The 23,367-nt window shown below is 38.8% G+C and overlaps 1 long non-coding RNA gene across 1 annotated transcript; it reads right to left on the minus strand.

Moving 5' to 3' along the window:
* Positions 1–1,277: 1,277 nt before the first annotated feature.
* LOC144581417 (uncharacterized) lies at positions 1,278–22,265 on the minus strand. The gene is made up of 2 exons (XR_013532207.1): positions 22,078–22,265; positions 1,278–1,959 (listed from the first exon to the last, which is right to left on the minus strand). It is a non-coding gene; the product is annotated as an uncharacterized LOC144581417 (long non-coding RNA).
* Between the last annotated feature and the right edge of the window lie 1,102 nt (positions 22,266–23,367).

Genomic DNA, 23,367 nt, shown 5'->3' on the forward strand with positions numbered 1-23,367 from the left:
ATCAGTCCGGGGAAACCCCCTTGGACAATTTACCTCTTTTCTGGACTTCACAATCCTTCCTCATTCCTCAGTCTCTCTTGAGGTCCTGTTCCTCTCTAATGATGCTTCTTTTCTTTCTTTTTTTTTTTCACCACAGGAATTGTTCCACAAAATAAAATATGAGATAAAATATATTCTGGGCCAAATTAAAACCATTAGCCTCTTGAAAAATCACTCCAAGGAAGGGAAAAGAAACCGAATTTAATAGGCCCAAAGGAAAGGATGGTGGTTTCTTGGGAATTGCGTTCAATTTTAAAGGCTTTTCAAATTAGATTATTTAATGAGTTGAAAGAATAGAAAGAACATAGGTTAGAAAATTTGTTTGTTTGTTTTCAGTCAATAACAATTAGAGCAAATGAACCAAGTTTTTCAAGCCTTTTTTTTTGTGTGTGTGGGTTCCACTTCAAAATTCATTCTGAAAATCTAACAAAAAAAAAACTTCAAGTGATATTTTGGAGACCAGTTCCTGAGATACATAGGAGGCAAAAGAGAGTCAGCAAGACTGCATCTCCAAGGTTCTTTGAAATTCTGTGGGCTGGCAGTGTAGGAAAACATCATAACAAGAAAGAACAAAGATTTTGGTCCCAAATAAGGTCACCATGGAAAGAGTACACCTTTAACTCTTAGTTTTAATGTGCCTTTAGAGTATGTTAACTGTCTTGTTTTGATAAATAATAATAATAATGGTATAATGTACCTTATGGTTTATAAATTTAATGGGAGAACTTGGAAGAAGAAATGAATGAAAATGAAAAACACCACATTCTCCCATTTCTTCCATTTTTTACTTTTTTCTTAAAGGTGATCTTTCCTTGTCCAAAGTGTGACTGTAGGTGAAACTCCATTTCCCTTTCTGCCTTACCAACCCCAACATACTTCATTATGGCCACCGTCATGCCATTCATCTGTTGTCTTCTGCTAAGTATTATAATTTAGTAGGTGTCTGGTATTCCTGAAGGAAGTGTTTTTCATTAAAAGACACATTCACACTAGTTCTCTACACTCAGTTGAAGCCACGGCTTGGTAATGAATCTATTATTTAAATTGATAAACAATTCTTGGACATTGTTTTGAAATATGTATCTTATTTTAGAATCCAAGTGGCATAGAGCCTGGCTTGTTTTTCTCAAGAAGAATGTGTTATTTGTTTCACAACATAGTTATTTACATTTTTCTGCATCTTTAATTCGCTAAACTGAAAAAGAATTAGAGATGTAAAAATGAAATAGAAAAATAAATGACATTTTAAGACTTTTTTATTTTTCTTTCTTTTCTTTTTTTTTTTTTTTTTTTTTTTTTGGAATTCATCAAAAAACAGACCTGATTAGTTCAACATTTGGAGCAAAGAGATATTGTGTGTAATGTCAGCAAACCCACATCGGCAAGAGACCCGAGGACATTGTTAAAGGAAGTGTTTGTCAGACAACTGTGCCTCAAAGACTCTTCAGTACTTGGAGCCACCTTTCCCACCCCTTCCTGTTTGCATTCCTCAGAGTCAGATTTCAGCTAAAGGGATGGAAATTAAATAAAGGTGCATTGGAGAACACATAATTAGCCTTTAAATCATAGGATCTCAAATTCATGAAATTTCATCAAAAGTTTAGTAGAAGTCTTAAAAAAATGCCCCGAGGGCAATCTCTCCAAGTTTTCTCCCAAGAATTTAGCGTTAGCATACACAAGTAATTATTACTCGATAATGCGCTTTTGTGCCAAGCTAAGAGTTTTCTTTAACAGTCTTTTCCACCTGTGGAATAAAATATTTCACAGAAACACATTCGCCCAGACCTGTTTCCATGTGAAGTTTGCTTCAAGTTTTTTCTCAGAGCATCCAACTCTTCTCTTGCAGTTGTTCACACTGGCAAACACTATGTCAATCTGAGAGCGTCCTCAGGTATCTGTCCCCTTTGTGTAAGAGCCAACCTGTGAAGACGAAAAATACCACTTGGGAAAAAACTAATCTTAAGGGAAGTGCAGACTTTAAGTAGTAGTATTTTTAGGGTAAATTAACATTGTGGCATAGCTTAAATATGTGCTAGTTTACCCCTAACTCCCCTGAAACACACACACACACACACACACACACACACACACACACACACACAGCAGGAGAAAGGAATCAATAATGCTTTACTAAGAATTTGGTTCCGTGGAAAAGAAAAAAGTATTTGAGAAAAAAGCCTGGAAATCCTTATAGGCAGCCATAACTAGAAGTTCTCAGACTGTTCCTGCTTGAAAGTTTGTAAGGAACTCACAGGGACAGGAATTACATTCACCAGTATGCATCAGAACGTACCCCAAGACTCTCCCAGAGTAGTCCTCAGCAAACCGAAAACTCCACCCCAAATATAGGTGCCTTGACATAAATTTCCCCTACAAAAGTCCAAACTCTAAGTTCTGATGTTTCTGGTGGATGTACACTTGCTACGTTTCTAAATTCATCACAAATTCTTTTAATAAAGTATTATGTAATTAGAATTAATGAAAATTTACATCGAAGCTCTTGCTCAATATAATTCTACAAAAACTACAACTTTAAGTAATTAATGGTTCATCTTTGCCTTCTTTATCACTTAAGGAAAACTGTAGGTTGCAAATTTCCAAAGGAGCTTCTTGAGCAATACAAGGAACTGTTATCTATGATTTGAGAACCATCACACTTCTAAGGCAAATGAAATCTGTCAAAGGTAGACTGTGAGCAGTAAAGTGACATGATGTTAGAAAACATTCTGAATCTCTTAACTCACTGCCGTTTATTGATTTCCAAATGCCCCATTCAGTCAGGTACTTGTTGAGTGCTCAAGTAAACAAGAATGCTCCATTTTTTAACCGTGGGATCTCCCTAACCTGCCCCAGGAGAAGGCTGAGCCCTCCAAAGAGACACAGCAGCATTAATGGTCAGAGTACTAGTAGGTAAAAGGAAAGGTACTAACAGGTAAAAGGAAAAGTCCATGGGGTAGAAGACTGTACTATGAGAGAAAATAGGAGAACAAATACCACCTACCAAAAAGAGCTATTGTAGGGCAAGAGGAAAGGGCATGTGTATATCTCCCAAGTCACAGGATCATGAAAGAGACTTTAGAGCAGTATTTCTAAGAGTGAGAAGCACAGCATACCAGGAAGGGATTCGTTGGAGGCAGGAGACACCATTCTATTAAGTTACCTTACGTAGCAAGAAACTTAATTCAGGAAATTGCTGAGTACCTAGAATAATAGGATTTAGGATGGGCTTTTAGGAATAACTTTCAGAATAACATTGGCCAACTGGCAGACTAAGGGAACTGTTGCCCCGGTTATAGTCAATGAGCTGGGAATCTCAACGCTGCCATGGCAACTGCTGGCTTCATGATTGAACTGCCTTAAATCTGAGAATCAAGAAGCTGCCTCTGAAAGCTTACCTCTTCAGCTGTCCTAGAAACACTCCAGCTACTGTAAATCCAGGGACTAAAAGTTATTGCCAGAACTCTTGGCTCCAAAGTCATTCTGTATCTGCTGTATCTGGATAGCTAAACTGATGCCTCTCCTCCGACTACTTCTGGACTCAAATCTTGCACTAGTGCAATGAATTGATGAAACCTAAATCCATTTGAAATCACAGCAGCAAAGGAATACGGAAAAAGTTTTTAGCTTCCTTAATCTGATATATCTTAATATGCTAATGTGTCATATCAATCTCCAAAAATGAAATATGAGGCATAGCAATACCTGAACTTAACTGATCATCAGCCTCTGCCTTTAGCAAGCATCCTGCAGTACTGGAACCAGAACTCTGGCTCCCAGTTCCCAGCTCTGTACCCTAAAGCTTATCTTGGTAGAAGAAATACATTGTTTCATATTCAGGCTTTTGCCGTAGCTATCTTACTAGAATTTACTCATGCTCCTAAATGACATTTGATATGGAGTTACATTAAAAGATAATTTTGACTTTTAAATATATGTACGGTTTAAAGTAGACTTTATAACAATTATGTGTGCATTTGTAAATGAAGGAATAGAAAAATTATCAGAACAAAACACCCCCAGAAATATGTACTGTTTTTTTCTAAACACAGATTAACTAGTATGCACGGATGGTATTACCATTTAAAATAATAAAAATGGAGGGAAATCACATCATCATTCTTGTTTGAATCCCTTCCCTATGTGTAGGCCATTTTCCCTCAAGGAAATTTTCACAGAATGGCTCTGCACCCTGTGGACAACCATTCCTGGACGCAGTGAAGTGTCATTAAGTTGACAGGGAGCCCATCAGCGCAGCACCTAATTACTTCTACAGGCAGGTTGCTCCAGCGTGAAACAGGGCCCCAGGGGACAGTCTCACCTCCTTTGCCTCAAATTCCCTGAAGCATCTCTTTTCAAACATCAGTCAAGTGTGAGCCAAGTCCTTGGCCTTACCAATGTAAAGGCAGTTTCGTCCCTTGGGCAAAAATTGTCAACCTTAATGGGTTCCAGCTGTTGCATGGTTGAGTGGCTGCTCAGCTAGCCTGCAGCCTGCCCTGGCATTTCAAAAAGGCTCCTGCCAGGCCTGTGTCACCCCCACCAAAAGGTGAAGCTGGCCTTTGAACCATGCGGCCTTGCCCCATGGATGTGCATTACCTCCAAGGGAAAGGAAATGGCTTCCTTCTGGCTGCATGGCCTGGCCAGAGGCCTCAGGAGCTCAGATTACCTGGATCACTCGAGGGGCTGGCCCCGAGAGCAGCCCACATCAGCTCCATTAAGGTGCAGGTGTCAGCAGCACAAGCATCACTCCGAAACCCGAGGCAGAGCAAATTTTTTCCTCTGCAAATCTCTGTAGCTCTTGGGGACTTTTACAAGCCAATATATTATGAGGTGAAAATACTGTGCATTTGGGCTGTACAGAGAAATGATCAGTATTTGGTATTCACTGCACAGTTGTGTGTGTGGAGTGGGGGCAGAGGAGAGAAGGCAAGAATCTAATCCAGTGTGCAAAGTATGTCTAGTTTATCACCAGGATTGCGTTGTGATAACAGGGAGCCTGGCTCTCCCTGCTGAGGGAGCATCAGTTGAACCAGCAGACTTTTCTCCCTCTGTACTTAGCTGACGTTATAACCCCAGATCCCTAGAGAAATGGCAGCATTTATTAGAAACCAGATATTCAGATATTTTTATGCCCCACACAAAAAATCTTTGCCCCAACTTACTAAATCACTTTAAGTTTCTATATGAATAACATGTTAGTTATTATATAACATATATGTTATATCATATACATGTAACACATTCATATGTTATATAATATATATTATATTGCCATATAATAACATGTATGTTAAAACCTCTAGTCTAGGGGTCTCAAACAGCCCACAGGCCATCTTCTGCCAGCAGGAAGTTAGACTTGGACTGTATGGTTCTTTCAAAAAGAAAAAACTGAGCAAACATCTGGAAATCAAGAGATAATACATTTTTGAAAATGGGGATATCAGAAACGTTTGTTTATTTCAAACCAGAAGATCTGAGAATACTTCTCAGGAAGGAAGTGAACTCCAAATTGCTATTGCCTGGATGTTTAGGGGATGGCAGGGGAAAGTGGGGGAAAGATCTCCAGGAACCACGGCTCCAGCGTGCCCTGTGACTGTCACCCTGAGGCTGAGCAGCCTCAGGCATTTACCATGGGGCAGGAGCTATAGATTTTTATAATGTGGAAATGTTTCCTTGCACCCATGTCTTTGCCGTAGAAAGAAAGAAAAGTGAAAAAGATTATATTCCCTTTTTATACCAGGCCTGCTTCACTCGTTTAAGATCTCTGCCTGGCCTTGTTTGGAGTCTGTCACCCAGAAAAACTGAAACTAGTTATTTTAATGGAAAATCTGCAAGGACCTTCTCACACCCAGAGCCAGGCATGAGCACCACTGTAAGGAGGTGACTGTGTGTCACTGCACGACCTGCCACCTTTCCCTACCTGTGCTTCTGCTGGTGCCCATCTGGAGGATCTTGGCCATGTGTAAAGAGGTAGCGGTTCAGGTTCTAGACCAGCATTTTTCATAGACCACAAAGAGGCATGGAATCAACTGAATGGATCATGATCAGCTTTAATATGAAATTAAAATTTAATTTTGATATTTTTAATAGAAAAATATCAAAATTCATCAGGCTTAGTGAGGGTGTTGAGGTACTGTGAATTTGTTGTTTTACAACATGTGTACTGGGTAGCTGTATTAAAGAATGCTCCTGTAGTCATGGAAAAAGCTTGAATAATCCTGCTCTAGATCAATGGTTCCAGTTCTTCCAAGAGCCCATGACATCTTAGTGTCTGTGCAAGTCATGAATCTGAGAATCTCTTTCAGGCTTTCTAAATGTCTTATTGGGTTTTACGGACTAGATATGCTCATCAAAATGCCCACAAAAAGTCATAAAACGAGGTGGATACTTTAAAAAAAATTTTTTTACATTCATTATGAGCTGCCAGAAAGTAAGGGATATCTCCTGATGCTAAACAGCAGGTGAGAACAGTAATCCAGAGAGGCGAAGGGATGATAAGGACAGGCTGCCCCTGTGTCTGCAATCCCAGGTCTTCTGACTCTTCTGTTAGCCACTCAGGCCTCAAGCCACCCATACCATGGGTCTGACAGGAGACGCCCACCTAAACTCAAGACTTCAATGGCTAAAAGCTCAGTGAAAGGATAAATGAGGGAGGCCGGAGAGGGATGACAGGAAAGAAATTTCCAAAACCTTTGCACTGAGTGAATTGAAAAAATACCCTTGAGAGTCTGAAGTCACAAAGTGGCCCTCATTCGCGTTTAGAGAACAAATTCATATTTCCTTTGAGAATTAATTATAGAATGAACTCAGGCTAATGGAAGGCCCAAGTTCCTTGCAGAAGAAATTGCTAATCCTCTCTGGGAATGAACTTTCACCTGGACCTTCCTATTCAAACACACATGAAATATTTACAAAAATTAATGTATTCTCAGCTATAGATAAAACTCAACAAGTGTCAGAGAGCTGGTATTACACAGATTATATTCTTTGACTACCAAGTAATTAAATGAGAAATCAGTAACAGAATTAAAATATCCTGGAAATCAGGAGAAAGATGGTGAATAGGAGACAGGGCTAACATGTACCTCCCACTTAGATGGACATAACAGTGTATGGAGACTCACACTGTAAACTTTGGCTTGAAGAACCACTGCAGGAATATATCAGGAAAAATAGAAAGAATTCACAGATCCTTTGAAAGAAGCAGTACACTGCTGCAAATTCTGCAAGACAAGCAAAAAACTGAGTTCTCAAAGTGTGAAATAGAAAAAAATGGCCTCCAAATACACATTCCCACTGGGGAATCTGAAAATCCAGATTATAGAAGGATTTAACCTTACCTATAGCTGAAACAGATTTAGGGAGCTGCACAAAATATAAAAGTAGAAGCAGAGGGAAGAGCCTTGTAGGCACTTGCAGTCTCCAGCTCAAACCCAGGGAAGTCATCTCTGACTATATCTCACAGTGGGTCTTGGGGAAGGCAGCCAGCAAAACTAAAGAGGGGTCACAGAGTGAAAGTAGTATTACAAATTTCCAACTGAAATTTGTAATAATAATTTCAACTGGGCACAAATTTTCTTGAGCAGAATCTGTGGGGCAAACTAGGGAGCAAAACTGCTGCAGGTATGAGCACAGGAGCTGACAACAACATTGTTGGAAGACAGGGAAAGCTGTGCTTGCTTTCTCAGTGCCTGGGGCAAGGTCTGAGGAGGGAATTAGAGGAGTAAGACCAGCCTCACCAACTGCATGAGAGCCAGATCACTCTCTCTGTGAGTGGTGAAAGAGGCCTTTCACTACTGGCTATCCCCTCCTTCCCTGACAAACTATATGGCACAGAATAGGCAGCCATAATCCCCTCTGCAACATAACACCATTGACCTGAGAACCACCCCTATTCCGCACAGAAGCCATGGCAATCCCCACCCAAGGAGAGTGTAAGTCCAGACCCATGTAACCCTCCCCCTACCTGATATTTTTTCTCCTCCTACCCTGATAGCTTAACACAAAAGATAGAAACTCTTGGGAGCTTTATGGCCCCATCCATCACCTGCAAAACCAGAATACTTACCAACTTAGGTCAATCTTACATCCCCCTACTACTAACACAGCTGGTGCTGTCTTGAAAATGTCACCTCCTGACTGAAGGCCAACCATTTCAGGCCATTACAGCAACTGATGACAGAATAACACTGCTCACAGGAAGGAGAAAACAGCAGCTAATTTCGCCACCTGCAACATTCTGGCTAACTAGAGGTCCTGAGTGTCCATGTGACAATGTCACTACTAGCATAACCAGCATTTAGGAAAGCCAGTACACTAAACATATATACAACCAAGAAATCTCACAGAGTCTAATTCACTCCCTCGACACATCCACCAAGGCAGATGCTGGTATCCGTGGCTGGGAGATATGAAGCTGGATCACATCACAGGACTCTGCAGACATCCCCCAGCACCAGCCTGGAGCTTGGTAGCCCCACTCAGTGGCTAGACCCAGAAGAACAATGGCAATTACTGCAGCCTGGCTCTCAGGAAGCCCCTTCTCTAGTGGAAGGGGGAGTATACCACATCAAGGGATTACTCCATAGCACAAAAGAATCTGAACATCAAGCCTTGGGTTCCACACCTTTCCACTGAAATAGTCTACCCAAATGAGACAGAACCAGGAAACTAATTCTAGTAATATGACAAAACAGGGTTTTATAACACCCACAAAAGATCACACTAGTTCCCTGGCAATGGATCTAAGTCCAAAAGAAGTCTCCGAGTTGCCAGTTAAGGAATTCAGAAGGTTATCAAGTTACCAAGGAGGCAGCAGAGAAAGGTGAAAACCAACTTAAAGAAATTTCAAAAACAACATAAGATAAGAATGAAAAATTCTCCAGAGAAATAGATATCATAAAGAAGAAACAATCACACCTGGAAATGAAAGACTTGCTTAGAGAAATAAAAAATACACTAGAGAGTTTCAATAGATTAGAACAAGTAGAAGAAAGAAATTCAGGTTCAAAGACAAGGCTTTCAAATTAACCCAATTAGACAAAAAATAGAGAAAAAAGATTAAAAACAATGAATAATGTCTCTAAAAAAGTTTGGCATTGTGTTAAATGACCAAACTTAATAATAATTGGTGTTCCTGAGGAAGAAGAGAAATCTAAAAGTTTGGAAGACTTATTTGAGGAAATAATCAAGGAAAACTTCCCTGGCCTTGCTGGAGATCTAGATATCCAACTATAGGAAGCTTAAAGACGTCTTGGGAAATTCATCACAAAAAGATCATTACCTAGGCACAGAGTTATCAGGTTATCCATCAAGATAAAGGAAAGAATCTTTAGGGCTATGAGACAAAAGCATCAGGTAACCTCTAAAGGAAAACCTATCAATCAGATTAACAGCAGATATCTCAGCTGAAGCCTTACAAGCTGGAAAGGATCAAGGTCCTATGTTTAGCCTATTGAAACAAAATAATAAGAATGAGAGTGGTGATCCATCTTCATAGTCCACTGAAATCAAATGGAAATCTGGAAAGGATCTGATGAAATATTCAAGTTAAACACAGAATAAAGCCAGCAGGAAGAAGCAGCATGAGGAACCACAAATCTTTTTTATGTGGTTTGCTAACCATTCTGATGCAGGTGCTGATGAGTTAGAAGAGGTCATCAAAGACAATATTTGGCCCAACCCGTTACAGTACTACTTGGTTCTCTCACCCAAGTAAAAGTTATCCAGCCCCTTTGAGTGCCAGACACTTTGCCAGATTCCATAAAAATAATAGTAAATAGCAGATATAATTTTTGCCCTCTGAGGTTATAATCACAAAGGAAAGCTCACACTGAACAAAGAATTACTGATGAGCTGAGTGTCACCAATGAGAGGCACAAGACACCACTTGACATGCAAAAGGCCTATCCAGACCCACAGGGTCACAGGTGGAGGGGAGCAACATGGGGTACAAAGCAGGAAAAACAGCATTCACTAAGACATCTTTGCATGTTTTGTGGTTTTGAGTCGCAGTTTCTAATCTGACATTTATAATTCTAATGATACCAAATCTTAATGTAAAAATGAATTGTCAATATCCTGGTCATGATATTATACTATAGTTTTACAAGATGGTACCTTTAGAGGAAACTGAGTAAATGGTACTCAAGATCTCGCTCGCTGTATTATTTTGTATAAGTGCATGTGAATCTGTAAGTATCTCAAAATAAATGTTTGATTCTAAAAAAAAGAAAAAACTTTATAAAATGGGATTATAGACGGTCAGAAAAGGGTGGATTTGAGATGTTTGGGTGGGTTAAGAGGGCATTTTGACAACAGGCTTCTCCTTTGGCATATTTAATGGTGATATTTGACAGATATCCTTGTAGTTTAAGATGACACTTTAAAATAAATTATCTCCTAATGATGACTCGAGCCCTGCCACTCAATGGGAAAATCAGCAGAACCTGTAGGATCTTATTTGGAATTGACATTCTCTATTGTAATTTTGTTCCTGTTTATTTTTAAATTTGTCTCACTGGAAAGGAAAGGTGATGCTCAGTTTTAAACATTAAAAGTATGTAAGTTGCTTTGTTATGATAAAACTAAATGTGTACTCAAAGGATTTGATGCTTTTCTCTCAGCATAGGTCTGCTTACTATGACCTTCCAACTCTGACTTGTATAACATTACTGTCAAACTTTGTCACCCTAACTTCGTGTTTTTGATATGCACCTTACAGGATGACCTCAGGGCTATGTGGATTGTCAATGTATTAATATCTCAAAAGCTGGAAACATGAGCACAATTTGCCATTGGTTTTTGATAATATTCACATCATTTGGGATACCAGATTGATCAATACTTTCTGAGTATATTATGCCCTCGATTTTAATCTCAAAGTGGCAGTTTTTAAAATTGGCCTTTTACCTGGATATAAAATAATAGTGTCTGCCACCAGCATCCAACAGACCTGGTCATCTAATGCCAAGTTATACATGGGACAGTTGCTGGCATGTCTTCATTGGCTACATAAAATGTGGCCAAGGAGATAGGCTCTCAGAGTAAGAAGTCTGTGATGGTTAGCAGTAACTGTCCCTGCTTTCTGGTATGAAGCTCTCAAACATAACTATGTGAATCTGGGTGGGATAATGGACTCAGCTTTGTCTGCTCAATGCCATTGTGCAGAGAAGCACCCTAATGCATAAGTTTTTAATGCTGTAAAATACAGAAGCTGAAATTAAATGCCACTTTTTCAGAGGTGAATTAATAGACAGTCTGGTGAAATCCAAAAGCTTTTTGATGTATAAAACTTGATAAATGGAACTATTCCGTCAACAGGCAAAAGTGTAGTAACTTATCTAAGTGGATAGTATGTAATTTCTGTACAGGTCTCTGTTTAGTAAATACATCACTATGTACCAATCAGGAATCTTTCTCCAATAAAGGAACATAAAGATTTAAAAATGGACTTAACAGATATATATAGAACGTTCTACCAAACAATTGCAGAATACACATTTCTTTTTGTTAGCACATGAAACATTCTCCAAGACAGACCATATAATAGGTCACAAAATAAGTCTCAATACATTTAAGAAAATCAAAATTATATCAGGTATCCTTTCAGACCACAGTGGAATAAAACTGGAAATGAAATCCAAAAGGAACTCAGAAAACTATACAAATACATAGAAATTAAATAATCTGCTCTTGAATGTTCTTTGGATCAACAATGAAATCAAAGTGGAAATTTAAAAATTATTTGAACTGAACAATAATAGTAACACGATTTATTGAAACCTATGGAATACAGCAAAAGTGGGGCTAAGAGGAAATTTCATAGCATTAAATGCCTACATGCAAATGTCTAAAACAGCAGAAAACAGGCAACCTAAGGTCACACCTCAAGGAACTAGAGAAGCAAGTACAAACCAAGCCCAAACCCAGCAGAAGAAACCACCAAGATTAGAGCAGAACTAAATGAAATTGAAACAAAAAAATACAGAAGATAAATGAAACAATAGGCTGGTTCTTTGAAAAGATAAACAAAATTGATAGACCATTAGCAAGATTAACCAAGAAAAGAAAAGAAAAGAGCCAAATAAACTCAATTAGAAATGAAACAGGAGACATTACAGCAGATACCACAGAGACACAAAAGATAATTCAAAGCTACTATGAAAGCCTTCATGTGCACAAATTAGAAAATCTAGAGGAGATGGACAAATTTCTGGAAATATACAACCCTCCTAGATTAAACCAGGAAAAAACAGAAACTCTGAACAGACAAATAACAAGCAGTGAAATTAAAACAGTAATTTAAAATTTGCTGAGAAAAAAAGTCTGGAGCCAGATGATTTCACAGCTGAATACTATCAGACATTCAAAGAAGAATTGATACTGAAACTATTCCAAAAGATAAGGAGGGAACCCTCCCTAAATCATTCCATGAAGTCAGTATCACCCTAATACAAAAACCAGGAAAGAACATAACAAAAAAAACCCAGAAAACTACTGACCAATATCCCTGATGAACGTAGATGCAGAAATCCTCAACAAAATACTAGCTAACTGAATCCAATGGCATTTCAAAAAGATAATACAATATGATCAAGTGGGTTTCATGCCAGGGATGTGGGGATGGTTTAACATATGCAAGTCAATAAATGTGATACATCACATAAACAGAACTATAAACAATGACCATATGATCACTCAATAGATGCAGAAAAGTCATTTGACAAAATCCAGTATCCCTTTATAATTAAAAACCTCAGCAAAATTGGCATAGAAGGGAAATACCTCAAGGTAATAAAAACCATCTATGACAAACCCACAGCCAACATTATACTGAATGAGGAAAAGTTTAAAGCATTTGCCTGAGAACTGAAACAAGACAAGGATGCCTGCTTCCACCACTTCTATTCAACATAGTGCTGGAAGTCCTGGACAGAGCAATCATATAAGAGAAAGAAATAAAGAGCATCCAAATCTGTAAAGAAAAGGTCAAACTTTTGCTGTTTGCCAATGATCTGACTGTATACCTAGAAAACCCTAGACTCATCCACAAAGCTCTTAGATTTGATAAACGAATTCAGTAAAGTTGCAGGATGAAAAATCAATGCATTATACACAAATCAGTAGCACTGCTATACACCAACAATGACCCAGCTGATAATCAAATCAAGAATGAAACCCCTTTTACAACAGCTTAAAAGAAAAAACAAAAACAAACAACTTAGGAGTATACCTAACCAAGAAGGTGAAAGATCTCTACAAGGAAAACTACAAAACACAGCTGAAAGAAATCACAGATGACACAAACAAATGGAAACACATCCCATACTCATGGATGGGTAGAATCAATATTGTGAAAATGACCAGGTTGTCAAAAGAAATCTACAGATTCAATGCAATTCCCATCAAAATGGTATCATCACCATTCTTCACAGACCTAGACAAAAAATCCTAAAATTTATATAAAAAATAGCCTGTATAGCCAAAGCAAGGCTAAGTCAAAAGAACAAATCTGAAGGCATCACATTCCTCAACTTCAAACTATTCTACAAGGTTATAATTACCAAAACAGCATGGTACTGGTATGAAAATAAGCACATAGACCAATGCAACAGAATAGAGAACCCAGACATAAAGTCAAATACTTCCAGCCAACTGATCTTTGACAAAGCAAACAAAAACATAAAGTAGGGAAAGGACACCCTAGTCAACAAATGGTGTTGTGATAATTGGCAAGAAGAATTGTAGAAGAATGAAACTGGATCTTCATCTCTCATCTTATACAAAAATCAACTCATGATGGACCAAAGACTTATATCTAAGACCTGAAATCATAAATATTCTACAAGATAACATCAGAAAAACACTTCTTGACAATGGCTTAAGCAAAGACAACGAAAACAAAATAAGTAGATGGGACCTCATTAAACTAAAATGTTTCCACACAGCAAAAGAGAAAATCAGCATGGTGAAGAGACAACCCACAGAGTGGGAAAAAATATTCTTAAACTATGCATTTGACAAAGGACCAATATCCAGAATCTACAAGGAACTCAAATGAAGCAGCAAGAAAAAGACAAATAATCCCATCAAAAAGTGGGCTAAAGACATGAATAGATAATTCTCCAAAGAAGATAAACAAATGGCCAAGAAGCATGAAAAAAATGCTCAGCATCACTAATTATCAGGGAAATGCAAATTAAAACCACAGTCAGATACCACCTTACTCCTGCAAGAATTGCCATAATTTAAAAATTAAAAAAAAAAATAGATCCTACTGTGGATGTGGTGAAAAGGGAACACCTTTACACTTCTGGTGGGAATGTAAACTAGTAAAACCACTATGGAAAACAGTATGAGGATTCCTTAAAGAACTAAAAGTAGAACTACTGCTTGATCCAGCAATCCCACTACCAGTTATGTACCTAGAGGAAAAGAAATTATTATATGAAAAAGATACTTGCACATGCAAGTTTATGGCAGCACAATTCACAATTGCAAAAATATGGAACCAGCCAAAATGCCCCTCAACCAATGAGTGGATAAAGAAACCATGGTGAAACAATGAGAATGAAGACACAACATACCAGAATCTCTGGGACACATTTAAAGCAGTCTCTAGAGAAAAATATATAGCAATAAGTGCCCACATGAGAAGAAAGGAGAGATAAAAAATTGACACCCTATCATCAAAATTGAAAGAGCTAGAGGAGCAAGATCAAAAAAACTCAAAACCTAGCAGAAGACAAGAAATAACTAAGATCAGAGCAGAACTGAAGGAGATAGAGACATGAAAAACCCTTCAAAAAATCAGTAAATCCAGGAGCTGGTTTTTCGAAAAGATCAACGAAATAGACAGACCACTAGCCAGATTGATAAAAAAGAAAAGAGAGAATAACCAAATAGATGCAATAAAAAAACGATAAAGGGGAAATCACCACAGATCCCACAGAAATTCAAACCATCATCAGAGAATATTACAAACAACTCTATGCACATAAACTAGTAAACCTGGAAGAAATGGATACATTCCTGGACACTTGCATCCTCCCAAGGCTAGACCAGGAAGAATTCAAAACCATGAATAGACCAATAACAAATCTGAAATTGAGGCAGCAATAAGAGCCTGAAACACAAAAAAAGCCCAGGTCCAGATGGGTTCACAGCCGAATTCTACCAGACACACAAAGAGGAACTGTTACCATTCCTTCTGAAACTATTCCAAATAATCCAAAAAAGAGGGAATCCTTCCCAAATCATTTTATGAGACCAACATCGTCCTGATACCAAAACCCGGCAGAGACTCAGCAAGAAAAGAAAACTTCAGGCCAATATCCATGATGAACATAGACACAAAAATCTTCAATAAAATACTGGCAAGCCGATTGCAAAAGCACATCAAAAAGCTTATCCACCATGATCAAGTAGGATTCATCCCGGGGGTGCAAGGCTGGTACAAAATACACAAGTGTATAAACGTAATTCACCACATAAAGAGAACCAAAAACAAAAACCACATGATTATCTCAATTGATGCAGAGAAGGCCTTTGACAAAATTCAACAGCCCTTTATGCTAAAAACTTTCAATAAACTCGGCATTGACGAAACATATCTCAAAATAATAAAAGCTATTTATGACAAACCAAAAGCCAATATGAATGGGCAAAAACTGGAAGCATTCCCTTTGAAGTCTGGCACTAGAAAAGGATGCCCTCTCTCACCACTCCTATTCAATATAGCACTGGAAGTTCTAGCCAGAGCAATCAGGCAAGAAAAAGAAATAAAGGGTATTCAAATAGGAAAGGAGGAAGCCAAATTGTCTCTATTTGCAGATGACATGATTGTATATCTAGAAGACCCCATCATCTCAGCCCAAAAACTCCTGAAACTGATAAGCAACTTCAGCAAAGTCTCAGGATACAAAATCAATGTGCAAAAATCACAAGCATTTGTATACACCAATAACAGACTTAAAGAGAGCCAAATCAAGAATGAACTGCCATTCCCAATTGCTACAAAGAGAATAAAATACCTAGGGTTACAACTAACAAGGAACATAAAGGACCTCTTCAAGGAGAACTACAAACCACTGCTCAATGAAATAAGAGAGGACACAAACAGATGGAGAAACATTCCATGTTGATGATTAGGAAGAATCAATATCGTGAAAATGGCCATACTGCCCAAAGTAATTTACAGATTTAATGCTATCCTCATCAAGCTACCAATGACCTTCTTTACAGAACTAGAAAAAAACACTTTAAACTTCATATGTAACCAAAAGAGAGCCCACATAGCCAAGTCAATTCTAACTAAAAAGAACATGGCAGGAGGCATCACACTACTGGACTTCAAACTATACTACAAGGCTACGGTAATCCAAAGAGCATGGTACTGGTACCAAAACAGAGATATAGATCAATGGAACAGAACAGAGGCATCGGAGGCAACACAACATATCTATAACCATACAATCTTTGATAAACCTGACAAAAACAAGCAATGGGGAAAGGATTCCCTGTTTAATAAATGGTGTTGGGAAAACTGGCTAGCTATGTGCAGAAAGCAGAAACTGAACCCCTTCCTTACACCTGACAATAAAATTAACTCCAGATGGATTAAAGACTTAAACATAAGATCTAACACCATAAAACCCTAGAAGAAAATCTAGGCAAAACCATTCAGGACATAGGCGTAGGCAAGGACTTCATGACCAAAACACCAAAAGCATTGGCAACAAAAGTCAAAATAGACAAATGGGACCTAATCAAACTCCACAGCTTCTGCACCGCAAAAGAAACAGTCATTAGAATGAATTGGCAACCAACAGAAATGGGAAAAAATTTTTGCAGTTTACCCATCTGACAAAGGGCTGATATCCAGAATTTACAAAGAACTCAAACAGATTTACAAGAAAAAAACAATCAATCCCATTCAAAAGTGGGCAAAGGATATGAACAGACACTTTACAAAAGAAGACATACATGAGGCCAACAAACATATGAAAAAATGCTCATCATCATTGGTCATTAGAGAAATGCAGTTCAAAACTACATCTCATGCCAGTTAGAATAGCGATCATTAAAAAATCTGGAGACAACAGATGCTGGAGAGGATGTGGAGAAATAGGAACACTTTTACACTGTTGGTGGGAGTGTAAATTAGTTCAACCATTGTGGAAGACAGTGTGGTGATTCCTCAAGGACCTAGAAACAGAAATTCCATTTGACCCAGCAATCCTATTACTGGGTATATATCCAAAGGACTATAAATCGTTCTACTACAAGGACACATGCACACGAATGTTCATTGCAGCACTGTTTACAATAGGAAAGACCTGGAATCAACCCAAATGCCCATCGATGATAGACTGGACAGGGAAAATGTGGCACATATATACCACGGAATATTATGCAGCAATCAAAAATGATGAGTTTGTGTCCTTTGTAGTGACATGGATGAAACTGGAGACCATCATTCTCAGCAAACTGACACAAGAACAGAAAATGAAATACCGCATGTTCTCACTCATAGGTGGGTGTTGAACAATGAGAACACATGGACACGGAGGGGAGCACCTCACACTGGGGTCTATTGGGGGAATAGGGGAGGGACAGTGGCGGGTGGGGAGTTGGGGAGAGATAGCATGGGGAGAAATGCCAGATGTAGGTGAAGGGGAAGAAGGCAGCAAATCACACTGCCAAGTGTGTACCTATGCAAGTATCTTGCATGTTCTTCACATGTATCCCAAAACCTAAAATGCAATGAAAATAATTGGAATTTCAATACACTAAAAAAAGAAAAGAAACCATGGTATATTTCTACTATGAAATATTACTCAATCATAAAAAGAAATGAAATAATGGAATGGCATTCACAGCAAACTGGATGGACTTGAAGGCCATCATTCTAAGTGACATAACTCAGGAATGGAAAACCAAACATGATATATTCTCACTTATAAGTAGGAGCTAAGCTATGAAGATAAAGGCATAATAATGATATAATGGACTTTGGGAACTTGGAGAGAAGAGTGGCAGGGGTGTGAGGGGTAAAAGACTACACACTGGGGATGGTGTACACTGCTCAAGTGATGGGTGCACCAAAATCTTAGAAATCATCACTAAATAACTTATCCATGTAACCAAAACCCACCTGTTCCCCAAAAACTGTTGAAATAAAATAAAATGAAGACAGATGGGGGTATATCAACAGGACTCTCAGTGAACAAGGAGAGAGAAATAGAGAAGGAAAGATAAACAAGGAAGAAGAATGATCTCAGAGGAAGAAGGTCGGAAAGAGAAAACATGCTCATGAGAGCCATAGAGGACAGATTGCCAGAGACCAGGACAAGCCAACTAAATACGTTATGTCTGGTGTCCCTGCTTCATCACCTGGGGGTGATAACAACTGCGTGAAAGCCGACACAGAACCAGGACATCTTGGAAAACTTTCCTGTCTTAGCTCAGGAGAGGCCCTGTGATAGGAGACAAAACACCCGGGAGAGCAACTACATTTCTTGCCTTTAGGTGAGCAACTTAGCTGCTCTTGCTTGTTTTCCCAGCGGGAAAGTGGGTACGATTCTTACTCTGGAGGCATATTAAGATCATACTGAGTTAGGGTGGGTACACACAAAAACTAAATATCTCATATTTGTAGAAATTTTTCTTCTAAATAACTCACAAAAACTAAATATCTCATATGTCTAGAAATTTTTTCTTCTAAGTAACTCAGAGATCACAGAGGAAAGCATAATAGAAATCAGATAATACTTAGAACAGTAATAAGAAACTATATCAAAACTCAAGGGATACACAGTCCCTTGTTTAAGTTTCATCAATTATGCCAAATTAACAGATTGGTTTTTTTGTTTGTTTGTTCACACTTTGATTCTTTTTCTTGAAACATAATAGCTAATAGATATACTACTCTTTTTAGCTCTCTTTAGAGAAAGTTTATAAAAGTACAATTAATCACATTTCAGTGATGTCCTCTGTATACAGAATCAATTATGTTTCCTTGAAAAAACTTTAATTTATCAACAGACTGTCACAGAGCAGCAACCATTAGTTAGTTTGGGGGAGAGACTAAATATGAGAGCAGAGGACAGACAATAAATACATGAGCAAGATGGTAATATCAGTTTTCTGGGTATTTTTGACATGGGCAGGTCTTTAAAAATCTTACTTACTTTTGTATCTTCTGTAGACGTATATTCTATTGTACTATACATTTATTGCTCCCCGCTCAGATTACCTATTTTACTCTGACCAAATCAATATAAACGAGCCAGGGCAAAGAAGCCTGAGACACAGAAGTTTGAGATGTGTGGATGGGATTAAGACTAGAATCCTGACTAAATTGCTCTTCAACATTTTATAACTAAATATTTTAATACAGATGTTGCAAGGGATGGAATGTATAAAGCAATAAAGGGGTCTCTGGCAGGGAAATCTTGGAGTCACTGTTCTGGACTCTTCTTTCTTGTTCATAATTTAAAAACTATTGTTTTTCCTCAGAGAATCTGCTTTTAAAATAGTAATGAACTAATGTGATAATATAATGTGTACTAATTCACAGAACTATTGTTTTTGGTTAAATGTGCTTATCTGTGTTTGAAAATATTACCTTCAGAAGTCAATGCTTTCACCTAAAGAAGTGTCTGTAAGGGCAGGAAACTCAGGAACTTGGCAAAAATATTTGGGGGCAGTTATAAGCCAATGATTACCTGCAGAGTCCCCTACCCCAGAAACTCCAGCGTCATCCCCTTGTCAGCCTATTCAGCTGATTCTTAACTGAAGCCACTTATGCCAACATTTTGAAGAATGGCTTAATTATTAATATGTATGCACATTATTTGCAAAATCCGCACTCAACCTGACAAATAGTAAGTTTTTACCATTCACTTAGTCCAAATCCACTACTTCACAATTCTTTTCCCAGATTTCAGAACCAGAGCCCAGAGTCCGTTTGAATCGTAATTATTTACTGTCCTTATCTCTGCCTTCTCGGAAATTCTCAGACATGGACCCAAACTCCTGCTCCTCCAAGTCCTAATTGATTACCTTGGCCCACTACAAGTCCTAAGGCAATTCACCTCAAACCTCTGGTGATGGTTAGAATTTTCTTCCAAATTCAGGTGCTTTTTGCATGACTGAAAGGTTTGTGAAAATCCAAACCTAGAGTCTCCTTCTTCGTCCAATGCATTGAGGCCTGAAGCCCCCTACAGCCATCCCTGACGAGATGCCTTCCCTATCTCATCTGCCCGATTTGGCCAGGTCATAGTTTGGTTTCTGCCATAGCAATTTGGTTTGTTTCACAGGATCTGTCCCTAAGATTCACCCACTCCTTTCCCCACCCATGACCAAATCTCTGTGTTATTTTGTCTTGTTCTGTCCTTTTCCTTGGCACTGGATTTCTGCCTGCTACTTCCTCTAACACCTGAGGTTATGGTATGAATGACTGGGTCTCATGAACATGAGCAGCCCACACACCTGACACCCACCTAGACCCTTGACACGGTCCCACTTCTAACTGGAAGCCTCTAGAATTGTGCTTCTGACAACATTGTCTTTGAACTTTGCCTTGGTTTCCCAGCTTCCTTTTTAAATGTGGCTCTGCAGGATTATCCTTCACCTCTTCCACTTGAAGTCTCAAGCCACATCCTGGTTCCATTCCTTTTTTTCTTTTCTTTTCTTTTCTTTTCTTTTCTTTCTTTTTTTTTTTTTTTGAGACGGAGTTTTGCTCTTGTGACCCAGGCTGGAGTGCAATGGCGCAATCTCGGCTCACCGCAACCTCCGCCGCCTGGGTTCAGGCAATTCTCCTGCCTCAGCCTCCCGAGTAGCTGGGATTACAGGCACGCGCCACCGTGCCCAGCTAATTTTTTGTATCTTTAGTAGAGACGGGGTCTCACCATGTTGACCAAGATGGTCTCGATCTCTTGACTTCATGATCCACCCGCCTCGGCCTCCCAAAGTGCTGGGATTACAGGCTTGAGCCACCGTGCCCGGCCCCCTTTTTTCTTTTTCCTGTTCTTGGAAACAACCCATAATGCCTTGCAATGAAGGAAAACCAGAATATGGTTTATACGCTGTGTGAATTTCCACAGAAGGAAAAGGCTAGACTTCTGTTTTGCCCTTTTACTGGCTGTGAAATAATGCTCGGTATTTTATGGTTCCCCTAACTAAGGACAGTTCCAAAATGCCTAGGACATAACCTACAACTTTTTGACATTTTTGTAGCCATATGCTTTATATTCTTTTCTCCTGGATTTTCCCAGTTTGGCTTGTGTGTCTCCATAGTTAACCAGTCATACACACCGACCGAGAAAAGGGAGCTATTTAACAGGAGTTATAAGAGCTATTTGAAAGATCTGCTGGTCTTCATTCTGTTTCTCACTAAATGCTTTCATTCATGGGCACAGTAAATGTTCCTTCTAAAATTCTCAAAAAGAGCAAAACAAAGTCTTCTAATATGATGGAAAATTGCTGTAGATTAATAAAGGAATGGACCATAAGAAGCAGTGCTGAAAGTCAAGCACAGGAGTGCGTGCCTGTGGTCCCAGTTACTTGGGAGGCTGAGGCAGGAGGATCACTTGAACCTGGGTGTTCAAGGCTGTAGTGCACTATGATTGCACCTGTGAGTAGCCACTGCACTCCAGCCTGGGTTACATAGTGAGATCCCATCGTTTATAAAAAAAAAGAGAGAAAAATTTCCAGGATTATGAGAATCATGTCACTGCACAAAGCACTTTGGAATAACAACAACAATAATAGCAGCCTCCCTGGATATATCACTCCAGGTCCAGGACGTTCTGCTACATGTCCTTCACTGCGGCCCTACCAGATGGGTACTTTATAGCTGAGGAGCTTTAACCACTACACCCCACCGCGTGTCCTATGACCCCAAGTTTTTGTTTTAAGTTTTAGTTTTCTGTCAATAGAGCTCAATGAAAATAATCAAAAAACAAAACCAGCCAACAAAAGGCATGAGTGTTATAGAAAAAGTGGAGAAAACCCAGAGGTTTCACCCATTTGTACCTCACTGTGATCTTGGAGCTCCTCCCTCAGAACTTCTTGGTCACATTTTTCACAGTGAACTGTTCCAAGATGCTTCGGTTGAAATTGATACTTCAGAGCTGCGCAGCTGACAAAGTCACTCTCACAGTGCTCCCAGTTATAAGATTGAAAGTTCACGTTCTTGCCCAGTGAAGTATTGGATTTAGATCCTGTTAATGACAAAAATGAAAAGCATGAGTCCGTTGAGGAAGCTCTAGCTCCTCATCGTTAACTAAAATAATGATATTCTTTCTAGTGTGCTCATTTGTGCTCCCTCACATCAGTGTTTTCTAAGAAAAGTATCCCTCACTAAAATAAAATACAACATTCATTTAGATCAACTGAGGATCCATTTAGATCAACTACTTGTAACTTGGGTCTACACACATTATAGAGGCAATATATAGGAAACCCCCTAAAAACAAATGCAAAATTGTGTAAGCATGTCTATGCATTTTTTTCTAAAAAGAGTTTCAAATAAATCTATGACCCAAGAGATGCTAAAAACAACTGATTGAGGTATTTCCTCTACTCATGGGACTCTCTGAGAGTCACGGATTCCTCCAACTTTTACCATCCAGTGAATTCTCATATTTGAGAAAATTATCATGAATGATGATTTCTGTATTTTGAATCATTCTCTGGATTTTTTAAAAAGTAAAATAGAAAGAAAATAAGACACAGAAGTTTATACCAAGAGACACTGTCTAGAAGAAGATGTTGGTGTTTCTAATCTCCAGCTAACTGCTTCTGAAACTAATTTATTTTTTATTACCATGCAGCTCTACATGCATTTATAATAACTTATCTGAAGTTTAGAGCTCCTTCCTCAGAGTTAAGGATTATGGGATTTGTAGTGAGCAGTTTTGTAGGAAGTGATTAGATCCAACTTCTCTAACTGAACCAATAAGTGTGTATTAATTTTGCATTTGCCACTGTAACACATTACCATACATTTAGTGGCTTGAATACACAAAATCATTATCTTACAGTTCTGTAGGTCAGATGTCTGACGTGGATCTTACTGGGCTAAAATCAAGGCTTTGTTCTGTATCTCCTTCTGTAGGTGCTGGGTAAGGCCACTTCCCTGCTTTTTCCCACTTAGAAAGGCCACTGCATTCCTTGGCTAGAGGTCCTCTTCCTCCATCTTCCAAGCCAGTGAATGGTCTTGAAGTCCTGCTCACATTACTACCCAAATCTCTTCTACCCCCATCCTCCACTTTCAAGGATCCTTGTGACCCACTGGGCCCAACTCGATAATCTATGATAATC

This window comes from Callithrix jacchus, chromosome 2, assembly GCF_049354715.1.
Source record: "Callithrix jacchus isolate 240 chromosome 2, calJac240_pri, whole genome shotgun sequence".
NCBI lineage: Eukaryota > Metazoa > Chordata > Mammalia > Primates > Cebidae > Callithrix > Callithrix jacchus.